Genomic DNA, 11722 nt, shown 5'->3' on the forward strand with positions numbered 1-11722 from the left:
TGATATAGCTAGCACACAATCTGTAATAAAGTTTTTAGTCAAATGAGGCTCAACTAGCCCTCTCATTACAAAGAAGCGCTTGATGAGTGAAGTTCTTTCACTCTTTCTTTACTTTGTTATCTGTGTTGGCTAAACCCTTGAGACTCCATGTGCCCTGAGCCCTCTGTTCTACTTATTTATTCATAAACTCCATGTAAGTACCTTCCCTCTCAGGATATGCTCCACCAATGCGAAGCTCAGACCAGCATGACCCTGGGACTTGACTGTACCACTGAAGTCCATGTGGGTTTGGCAACTGACTTAGCAGAGTTAGGAACAGTTCCTAACCACCAGAAGTAGAAGAAATAAGGTCAAATAATACAAACTGTGTAAAATGTGGTTGCATTAATTTTTTAGCCACTTCACCAGCAACAGACCACACAGTCCTTAAGGTCAATACCTAATCTTCCCATAGCATGTAGAAATAAAGCTTAAGATCTTATGCAAGGGTCCTGAAGAACCAGCACTAAAACTGGGGAGCAATCTAAACTGGCTACTCAGCAGTGTTTAGGAGGGAAACGTAGCAGTTCATCCATGGCTGCGAAGAGGATTAAGAAGCCATTTATCTGCTATTTGAAACTCATGTTCAAGGCAGATGATTAAATCAGTCCTTTCTCATAAAATGTGGGAAGGCAGAATTTAATCCAGACATCTGTAGTACTCAGGCTGTAGTACTTCCGCTATTTATGGTACATATGTATTTAAATTCATCTTCTGCCTCATTTCTTCACCTCTCATGAGAGTATCCAAGTTTATTAGGGGTTAACTATCTGCCAAGAGAAGTTAAGAATGGCTCTCCAAGAGCCTGTTGTCTTTCCCAAAATGCTGGGAGTTGAGAAAACTAACTTTGAATCCCCATTCCAAAGACCACAATATAAACTATAAAAGTGTTTATTGGTAAATGGAGACAACCAACTCGTCCTGTAAATCTCTGTTTTGTGTGCCAAGAAATCTCTTACAGAGACTTCAAGTAGTACCTCACAAAGCTGACTCAGGGTTTCTCAGGGCTGGATCTTGTCCTAATAACTTGTCTTTCCATATCCAGACTATCTTTCCTCAGTCTCAGTGACAAGGGTGCAACTTTTCATCACATATATTTGTAACACTGTAGACTGAATACTTTAAAAATATTGATCTATACACAATTATTTATTTTTACTGAGTGATTTCCAATGCCTTGAGCATATCAAAGCTATTGCGCTCTTGCTGCTCCTTCACAAACTCCTGGATAAACACAGACCTCGGCAGGGGCACTTTGTAATATGAACCATGGTTCAGCAGTTTTCTTTTGGGGAAAAGAAAACAATAACAAGGCTATGCTGTTTCTGTTGTTTGAGTTAGCACATGGGGCCCATTAACAAAAGAAAAGAAGGGGAAGGATGGTGATGACAAGAAGAATCTGCTCCTATTGTTATTTTGCTAGCTATCATACAGCTCTGTGCAAACCAGTTGTAAGAGATTTGAAATCTCTGAATCGTCTCTTGCTTTCTATTCCATAATGTCTTTATGGGCTTGTAGGCCTGTCCCTAGAGGAAGAACCTGCACTGATTACAGTTCATGTATCAGCTGAGACGCTCTCCAGGACTTCTGAAATTGTTGTCTAAACCCTAGGGAGCTTCCTTTAAAGGGGAGATTCCACTAGTGTCTTACCTCCAGGAAGACTTAGGCCTGACCTTAGCAATTCATATAAATGGGACATATGGAAATACATCTTTGTTAACCTTTTGCCCTCCAGTGCACAACATAATGAATGCCGCAAGAAGGACTATGGATTTGTCTACACTGAAACTTGTTATTGACTCTTAGAGCCAAGGCACATCAACAGCGACTGCCTGTCTCTACCTTGTCTAGAAAGCAGTCTCATCACATCTTCTCAGTTTTGCTTCTCATGGAAAACAGAAACAGAAGCATGTGTATGCAGAGAAGGGAAGGGAGTGAAGAAGTCTGGGCAAGAAAGTGATGAATCGCTGATGGTGGATTTCCTATTTGTTAGGTATGTCCTTGCAATGATTTTTCTATGAGCCCTGAAGGTTAGAGCTGAGCAAGGATTACACTAAAATTCACCGGTGCTTCTAAGCTCAGACTAGGTGGTTACTAGTGTGAGAGGAAGGAGAACAAGACAGTGTGTGGGTTTTTGTTGGTGTTGTTGCTGTTGTTTATTAATACAGATATATATAGGAAGTCTGTGAGAACTGATCAGAAGTGTCAGTTAAATTTCTTTTTGCTGGTCATAAGAAATCTGGAATTCCTTAGGAAAAAAAATATTTTCTGTCCTCCCTTCCTTCTGTCTGTTGATTATTATTTGTCCATAATTTTAAACATTTACACAAAATTGGTACTATTTACCATGTTTTTGTTGGTTTTCATTCACTAAGTCTGAAATCGGTGTACTGGGCACTCATGCTTTTAGATAAAGGAAGTTGCATCCTAGCTACACTGGCAAATTACTTACGGCTACAACCAAAAAAGGCTGTAGGGGAATAATTGATGATTTATGTGTCTACACGGGATCTCCAAAGCTTCCGTCACTTGCTGTCTGCCCTGACGGTAGCCGCATTCCTCCGTCATTACATTACCATCAGTAAAGACCTGTCGGCACCTAAAAGTCTGATGTGAGGACTGCCTGTAATGCCACTAAGCTTTTGTCACATCTGTGTCTCCTGTCGTTTGCCATACAGTGAATTTGGATCCAGGGATGGCTTTAGGCTTAGGCAAAACAGGAAACTGTCTAGGTCAGTAGGCTGCCAAGTAATCACAGTGCTGGTGGAGGCACTACTGCCAGCAGCAGTTTTGTGTGGGCGCCAGAGGAAGGGCATCAACATTTCCAGAAGTTGGTATGGCTCAAGTGGCTGATCATTGCTTTTTGCTTAGAGCATCTCATATTGTTGCTCCAGTTTATGATGTCTTAGAAGGAGAGCGATTGCCTGACCCTTTTCCCCATGAGCCATTAAGGTTTAACACCTGAATTCCAGGATTCTTTTCCAGTTTTTCTAATGGTAAGAAAGATAATGCCACAATAAATACCCCAAGAAAATATGTTAGTCACTGATATATCAGAAACACTCAAAAAATTAGTCTCTATAGTGAAATATTGGATAGAAATTAATGACCAGTTAGAAGATTGTGTCACATTTATGGAGGATATCAGTAATGATCAGAAGACCTTTAAAGGAATACTAAGAAGATCTGCAGAAGAACTATAGAACTAACTCAGTGGATGAAGAATATTGTAAGGAAGTGTTTTCACTGTGAGGTAGGATATTTTACCTGTACAGTCCTTTGTTGTACTGTTAGACAAACAGAAGGCCAAGAGTTTGTTAATGTTTACCGTAGCTTGGTAGACATAGAGCAGACAGAAAAATTCATTAGTATATAAGGGGCAGAAAACAATGCCTTGAGCATGTGACTGAGATGACAAAAGAGACCAGCTAAATGATTTCTGTGGATTTCAAGCTCATTGCCACAAGGAGAGAAGACTGAGGATAGTACTGAGATCTAAGGGCTTTGGATTATTACCAATGTAGTATTACCAGTACTATGAAAATAAATGTGTCCTTCTCAGAAAGGTTTGCAGGGAGCTGACTTGGAAAACAACCAATATTTCACGTTTGTAGAGAAAAGAATGCACTGCCTGAAATATATATACATATATATATATATAAAAATTTCTCACAGATCTTAACAGTACAAAAATCAAATTCCACATACTACCATTTGGTTTACTTGATATAATAGATATTATACGATACATTTATTACTTACAATATTCCACAAGCAAGTAAGTTTTCATGTTCTAAATATATGGTGTTAGATATAATTCCCCTAAGTAGCTTTTTCTTCCTTGTGTGCTAAATAAATATAACCCTAAAGAAATAGCATGTTACTACAGAATAAACAACCGTGTGGTCAGTTTCAAAAACTAGTTTTAGCTAATGCCACTATTTTTTGTCTCTCTCTCTATATATTGCTATTACTGAGCAATTTAATGTTAAATAAAAGAACATTTGTATTTTTCTGTCATCTCTTCAATGGACAAAAAATAATTCTGAATGTACGTACACAGATAAATATTTAGGATATATATTAAAAATAGCTGGTTTTTTTAACATTTCTTCAGTTGTGAATAGAACCTGATTCACAGATAACTACTATTTGTGCAAATTTGGAAAAAACATAATAATACCCTTCAAAAAATCACACTGCAAAGAAAAAAAAAGGAAAAAAGAAAAAGAAAAAATAAACAAAATTTCAATATTAATATCAAGAAAAAAGTTAAATACACAGTCTTTTGATAGGCAATGAGCTTGTATTTGTTTCTTACATGGAAAGGTGGTAGTCTCTTTTACAGTAGGATGAATTAAAGCAATGCTTTTTTAAAAAAAGTCTGAGGTGAGAACTCACTCAAGTTACTAATATAAATACAAATACAAATAGAAAAATTAAAACTTAAAACAAATTATTAAAATAAATTTAAATGAATGGTAGAAAAAAGAAGAAATCTAAAAGAAATTGTATTATTGACTTGCAGATAATAATCCAGTTTGCATTTAGCTCCCCTTGGGCCAGTCTTCTTGGTAAGCAAAACCACATATACCTGTGAATGCATTTTTAAGAAAACAATGTTTCTGTCCCATTATCTTTAAGCAGAGCAATAGCAATTAATCTCATTCCTTTGCCAAGAGTTATACCATGACAATTTTCATTCCACATAGCAGATTTTTACACCTTTTCTGTTCCTTTCATGTCTCTTACTTTCATTGCAAGATGATTTTGGAAGTTTGTTTTATATTCAATGGTGCAATGTTTATTTCATCTCTCTCTCTAGGGACAACATACTTTTAATTATTCTTCTGGTGTTGTTATGGTCGATAACTACTGGTAATACAACACCACACCCTCTAAAATATCTCTTCTTATTTGATGCTTTGCAGTATCTCCACAGTTGTTTAACAGGGTAATTTTGCTAACTTTTCCCAGCCACTATATCTCTCAGAAAGCTTGGAAGCATATGGGACAGCCATCTAGCTCCCATTTGAAGGCACGTAAACACTCAAAACAGCATTTTTGTATGGTCAGAATCATACATCCTTATGAGACAACCTTGTTCTTTGTGTTCTTTCCATAGCTTATCTGAGTTTCCTATTTTTATGTGCAAGTGCCTTACCCCTTGCTCTGGACCCTATCTGTCCAGCTTGGCTGATTACAGTGTCATGCTGGGACCATCACAGCCGCTGGAGAAGCTGTAGGACCATGGGAACATACAAGCCTTTCCACCACATCAAGGTCAAGCACTCACTAAATGTTTGTTTTCTTGTTTGGGTAGAATTTTGTTATTGTTTCTGGTATCATTAAGTTACTTTTGAACTTGAACTGCTTACTGTTAAGCTCATGGGTAGATCACAGAAAAGTCACTAACTCATAGATATTTATATAATAAATGTATATATAGGAGAGGCAGATAGGGGTAGAACATTATAAGCAAATGAAGCAGTGTGCAGATACAGTAAGACGCACACATACTACAGCTGGTTTTATTGGAAAGGAAGCAGAGAGCAAACTGTTGATCAACATCAAGAAAGCTTGCGTGTTTTCTCACTTGTGTGTTCCCAGACCCCAAATCAACTGTCAGTAGATCACGTTTGTTTCACTTTTATACCCAAGTAGACCGAATAAAAATGGCAACTGTTTTGAACAAAGAATTGTTAAAAATGCCAAGTTAATGCATTTTTCATGAAAGGAGAGTGAAAGTAATTCCAAAGACAAAGATTACTGGATCTTCTTCATATGGTAATGCTGATAGCTGTTATACTGATTGACCGGCAGCCATTAATCTCAATATGAGGTTAATTGCTGTTTTGTGTCTCAGTTCATATGTAACATCCTTCATCTGAAATTTCCTTGAAGTATCTCACAGGATAGAAATGTCTATAGCCAGTTCTACAGGAAAGGAGAGCAAAGTACAGAGCTCTGATTTGTCCAAGGTTGCAGATTCTGCTGGAAAAGCCCAGAAATAGATACAGGTCAATTGGTTCCTAGTCCCTCCTTCAACCCTTGGCTCATTTGCCTTATTAAAATATTGATTCAAGATTAACTCAAGCCAAATAACTTGGCTGTGTTGTATATGGCAGTATTCATTAAAACTTACTTTTCAGAGAGTGCTAGAGAGAGAAACCCTGCTGAGAGTTTGACAGGGAAGTGTAGCATTAGCTGAGTCATCAAGGAAAGCATTTAAAAAGTCAGCATCAAGAAACTGTTGTGATGGTATGGTTATAGTCAGCATTCACTTCCTGGATTACTTCTCACCCACAGTCCACAGTGCTGTCCCTTTTGGAAACTCCATCCCTGGTCTTTTGGTTTCTGTATCAGGGATGGCCGGGAACGTAGCTTTTTTGATTTGATTGCAATTCACATGCTAGGGCTGCTCTACCAAAGAGCAAGACGGTGTTGCTGTGGTAGTTGCTGCGTACCCAAAAACCCTGGTAAATGAAAAAAGAAAGGAGTCATTGCTGCTGGGGCAGTTCACCTGTGGCCCTGCCTCATCCAGCAGTGGGGCAAGGTGCTTTTAGGAAACCCCTGTACTCTCCACCTTGAGCTGATCCTTCAATTCTCTCACTCATACACTCAAAGCTGTGTGGATCTGGTATAGTTTGTGGGGCCAGAAGAAAAGGCTACCAGTACTTGAGTCCCTGCTGGGCCTTGTCCAAGGCACCTCTGGCAAGGGTACCGACTGGTAAAGTTGGACTTTCAGGGTCCCATCTCAAGGCACAAGAGAGTATGCTTAGCCTGCCCATGCTCAAACCAAGGAGGGTAACAGGAAATTTCTTTTCTTCTATTCCTTCCACCTTCCATCCTACCTCCAATGAAGGAGGAAGGGGTACAAAAAAATGATTGCCTGGGGTTATGATCCCTCTCCTAAAACCTTGCTCACAAACAACCTTGATTAGACCAAGAAACAAGATCTAGCATTAACTTTATTTTGCACATATTCCAGATGCTTTACACAAAACCTATTTCACATATCATTCAATATGAATCTGCTTGAAATGCAATTGTATACACAACCAGGAAACTTGTAGAAATACCTAAATAATGTAACTTATGCATAACATTTAAGGGGAGTCTGTACTGTGCAGCTGAGCAGAAATCCAAGGACTAGTACCGAGCTACCAGTGTTAACTGCAGCAGTGGCACATTGTGTTCAGATTAAGTAGCTGAAGAGAAGCTATGCTGTTTCAAAACCGTAGTGCTTCTTCATGGTGGTATTATGTACCCATGAACACATGTAGAGCAGGCATTAATGCACATGCTGCATAGCATCATAGATGTACTTTTAAGTAGTTTGGGTTTGTTTATTGTTTTTGTTTTTTTGATTGTTTGTTTAGTTTTTAATTTTAAACAATACACTGTCCATGTGCTAAACAGACTGTGGAACATTCTGATACATAAAGCAAAGCAGTTATTCATTTCTGTCAGGACTGATTCTTTATTCTGTAGCCTAGGTACAGAATATTTTAAACAATTAGCACCAGCAGTTATTTCTATGGCAGATTATGGGTATTTCAGCTGTCATATATTCAGAACATAAGGAGAATGCTTAGAAGTGAGAATTTGATCTTTTGGAAGTACTGTGCAGTTATTTGTGGCACGAATAAAACAGTAATGATAAAAACTAGTAGACACTTTCTGAGATGTTTTTCTGAATGTCAAATGTGACCTTGTTTTGATTTCGGTTTCCTTTTTATGTTTGTCAAGGACAATGAATTTATCCGACTCAGATAATCCAACTCAGGACTCTCCAACTAAGAAAGCTTTGGTTTCAAGGTGCGATAGAGCTGCAAAGGTTCATTGTTGTGTCTTTTTCTTTTTTTTTTTTTTCATGATCTTATTTGTTTGAAACAATAAATTGTTCCTGTTCTTCCTCTTCATTACAACCTTCCCATTCCTTCTTCAACCAGTAACAAATATTTGAATCACTGCAATTCTTTAATAATTTCTATCAAATTTGGGCCCAAAAGTGAAGGAGGAAGAAATGGGCTTAAATCAGTGTGATGACTGGGGTGGAAGCAAGCCAGCAGGGACTTTGGGTGACCTTGCAGCTCAGGTGGACACCCACACCAGCTGTGTCCAAAATGGGAGGTTGGACAGCTGGGATGTACAGTAACATCCTGAATTCTTCCATCTCTCAGCTACTCAGGCTTCATTATGTGTGTCCTATGGCCATTAGCCACACGGCAATTTTAGAAAGTCATCAGTAGAATCTGTGTCTTACTGCTGAGTATAAATCTGAATAATTTTCTAAGTATGTGTAGAGGTACTTTCATAGTTAAAATATTTATCCAGAAAGAATGTCAGATGGTATTTTCTGTGTACTTTGACAGGGTAGATGATACATCCTTCCTAAAATCCACCTATAATTTCCAATCTTACAGAAAGTTAAGTCAAATAGATAATAGATCCAATAGCAGCACGAAGTTATGTTTTCTTGATAAAGTAAAACAACTAGGATAATACTATGTCCTGGGCAACCTGCTCTAGGTGGCCCTGCTTGAGCCTTGTTGGACTAGACAGTCACCTGAAGTCCCTTCCCACTTCAACTGTTTTGTATTTCTGTGGCTAGAAAAAGGTTCTGCTTTTAATGGATTTATCATTTTGGCATGTATCTCTTTCTCTCTTCTTTTTTCAATCTCAATTTTAATAACTTGCTTATTAAAACAATTAATAAAATTCAAATAACTCTCATATGTCTTTGCATAGGACCCGAGGAAATGGCTTGAAGCTATGATGGGGGCAGTTCAGGCTGGATGTCAGGAAAAAGTTCTTCACTGAGAGGGTGGTTGGGCACTGAAACAGGCTCCCCAGGGCAGTGGTCACAGAACCAGGCCTGCCAGTGTTCGAGAAGTATTTGTACAATGCTCTCAGAGAGTTTGATTTTTCGGATGGTCCTCTGGGGACCCAGGAATTGGGCTCGATGACCCTTGTGGGTCCCTTCCAAATCAGAATATTCTATGATTCTATGATATCTTCCTCAAGAAAATACTTGTCTCCTAGGGAAGCCAAGCTGAAATACCTATACAAGTGCATGCTATTAAAAGTATGATTTATAGCCTCCAGAACAGAAATATCACTGATTTAAGTACTGACTCCATTTTATTTTGATATTCTTACAATATTAGGCCAGCAATGTTCCAATGGTAAGAACACTTAACAGTCACCTTCTTCCCATAATATAAGCCTTACTATTCTCTTGGGATAATAAATTTGAGGTGGAGTCTGTCATGTAATGTCTATGGGTTCTCACTGTGACCTGCAAATACAAAGACAGAATCCATAAAATGGATTCTAAAATCACTGTTATGTTTATCTTCTAGTTAAGTGGGAATAATAAATGTGTGCATGAATACATTATTCTTTTCCTTTGTTGAAATATGACCTTTGATCTTTGGTAACTACTCCCACATGCACACCACAGTGCAATCATGTCACAGAGGATGGTGTAAGGTTTCTCCCTCCTACTGCTTTGATGCCTATAAAGCCCCTTATTTGCCTGCACAAATATTTTTTGCATGTTTCATAATTTGTTTTGGCATGCATTTTGCATATTTTTAGTAGTAATTTGACTCCTTGTCCTTACGCTTTATGAATGTTTATTCAGAACTTGTTTAGGGTACCTCCAGCACACCAGCACAAGGAAAGGAAATAAAAAGCAATTTCTGCTACCCATGCCTTTCACAGGAGAGACCGCAGACTTCAACTGATATACCTCTGGGTAGGTAGACAGCAGATGATTGGAAAGGTTGAGATATAGGAAGGCAAAAGCATGTGACAGAAGGGGAAAAGTGGGGTAGTTCTTTTCTGAAGTGATGCAGAAACCAGGCAGAGGATCGTGAATCTAGCCATGGAGTCATACTGTCTTTCCGGGGCTGATCCATTGCAATAGAGCTGACAGATAGTAAATGATACTACATGCACATATAAATTAAGAAAGTACTCCAGTATACTCTAGACAGATTGCTACACATCAAATTATTTAACCCTGTCCAGGGATAACTGATGGATGAGGGTAATCCCAAAACTTTTTATACCAAGTCACTCTGCATGGTCCTCTGGTGTCCACCAGGTTCCTCGGCATCTGCTCAGCTGAGCAGTCCTCAGGGCCTTACTGTGGTTACCTACGGTGTCCAGGCTTCTGTCCACTGTAGATTTATGGATATGTGACTGTCCAGCCCCACCAGATTAAGCTGGATTCAGTTCCCAAACTCTTTTTTTTCTCACAGCCTCAAAATCAAAGGCTGTGTAAATCACAGAATCACAGAATCGTAGGGGTTGGAAGGGACCTCCAGAGATCATTGGGTCCAACCCCCCTGCCAAAGCAGGTTCCCTAGAGCAGGTTGCCCAGGTAGGCGTCCAGATGGGTCTTGAATATTTCCAGAGAAGGAGTCCCAACAACCTCCCCAGGCAGCCTGTTCCAGTGCTCCGTCACTCTCACTGTGAAGAAGTTCTTTCGCATGTTGGTGCGGAACTTCCTGTGATCCATTTTGTGGCCATTGCCCCTTTTTCTGTCCCCACAAACCGCTGAAAAGATGTTGGCCATATCCCTCTGTCTCCCACAATTCAGCTATTTATAAACACTGATAAGATCCCCTCTCAGTCTTCTTTTCTCAACGCTGAACAGACCCAGGTCCTTCAGCCTTTCCTCATAGGGGAGATGCTCCAGGCCCCGTATCATCTTTGCGGCCCTCCGTTGGACTCTTTCCAGGAGATCCCTGTCTTTTTTGTATCAGGGAGCCCAGAACTGGACACAGTACTCCAGGTGAAGCCTGACCATGGCAGAGTAGAGGGGGAGGATCACCTCCTTTGACCTGCTGGCCACACTCCTTTTAATGCATGCCAGGACCCCATTGGCCTTCTTGGCCACCAGGGCACACAGCTGGCTCATGGCCAACCTGTTGTAAATCATATTTCCAAGGGGAAGCTTGATTTGGATCAAACAGGTATACTTTTCACGAGCATTCAAAACTCATCAATCCTTATCAAGAATAATAAATCTATACATATCCAGATAAACTAAACTGCCAGCTGCATGTGCTTTCATGTCTTGGCTGGTTGCTAGGCAGTCGCATTTAGGTCCAAGACCCAGGAGATGTAAAAACACTTTCCCCTTTCTCTTTTATAGATGCTTCCCAAAACAAAGAGCCCAGTCTCATTTCAGCAGGAGATATTAAGTTCTCTTACCCTCAGCTACTGGTGAGACACCACCAATACAGTCACTTTACAGTGATACTCCAGAATCAGTCTTCTTGGAAACCTCCCCCAGGTAAATGTATTGAATTTCCTTTGCTAGGGTACAAACTAGAGAAAAGTGAGTATCCCATTCAGAAGTCCAGTCATTAAAGGCATTCTTCTTTGGCTTCTGACAAATAAAAGCATTAGCATTAGCAGAATGTAAAGAAAAAAATATAATTTCCCCTGAGGAAAAGTATAGACAAAGGAGCCACACGTGAGCCTGGTAGTCATGTTGCCTAATGTGACTTTGGAAAACAATTAGACAGGCACAGTACTTAAGCACAAGAAGAATAGAATCATTTTATTTTATTTTATTTGAATTCCAAGTGTATTGAATGCAAAAGATGTTTTAATTTTAATGTAATTAACTTTTCTGGAGTTGGTGTATTGGAAGCAGATT

This window comes from Anser brachyrhynchus (genome assembly GCF_964034855.1).
Source record: "Anser brachyrhynchus genome assembly, chromosome: 2".
In the NCBI taxonomy this organism is placed as follows: Eukaryota; Metazoa; Chordata; class Aves; order Anseriformes; family Anatidae; genus Anser; species Anser brachyrhynchus.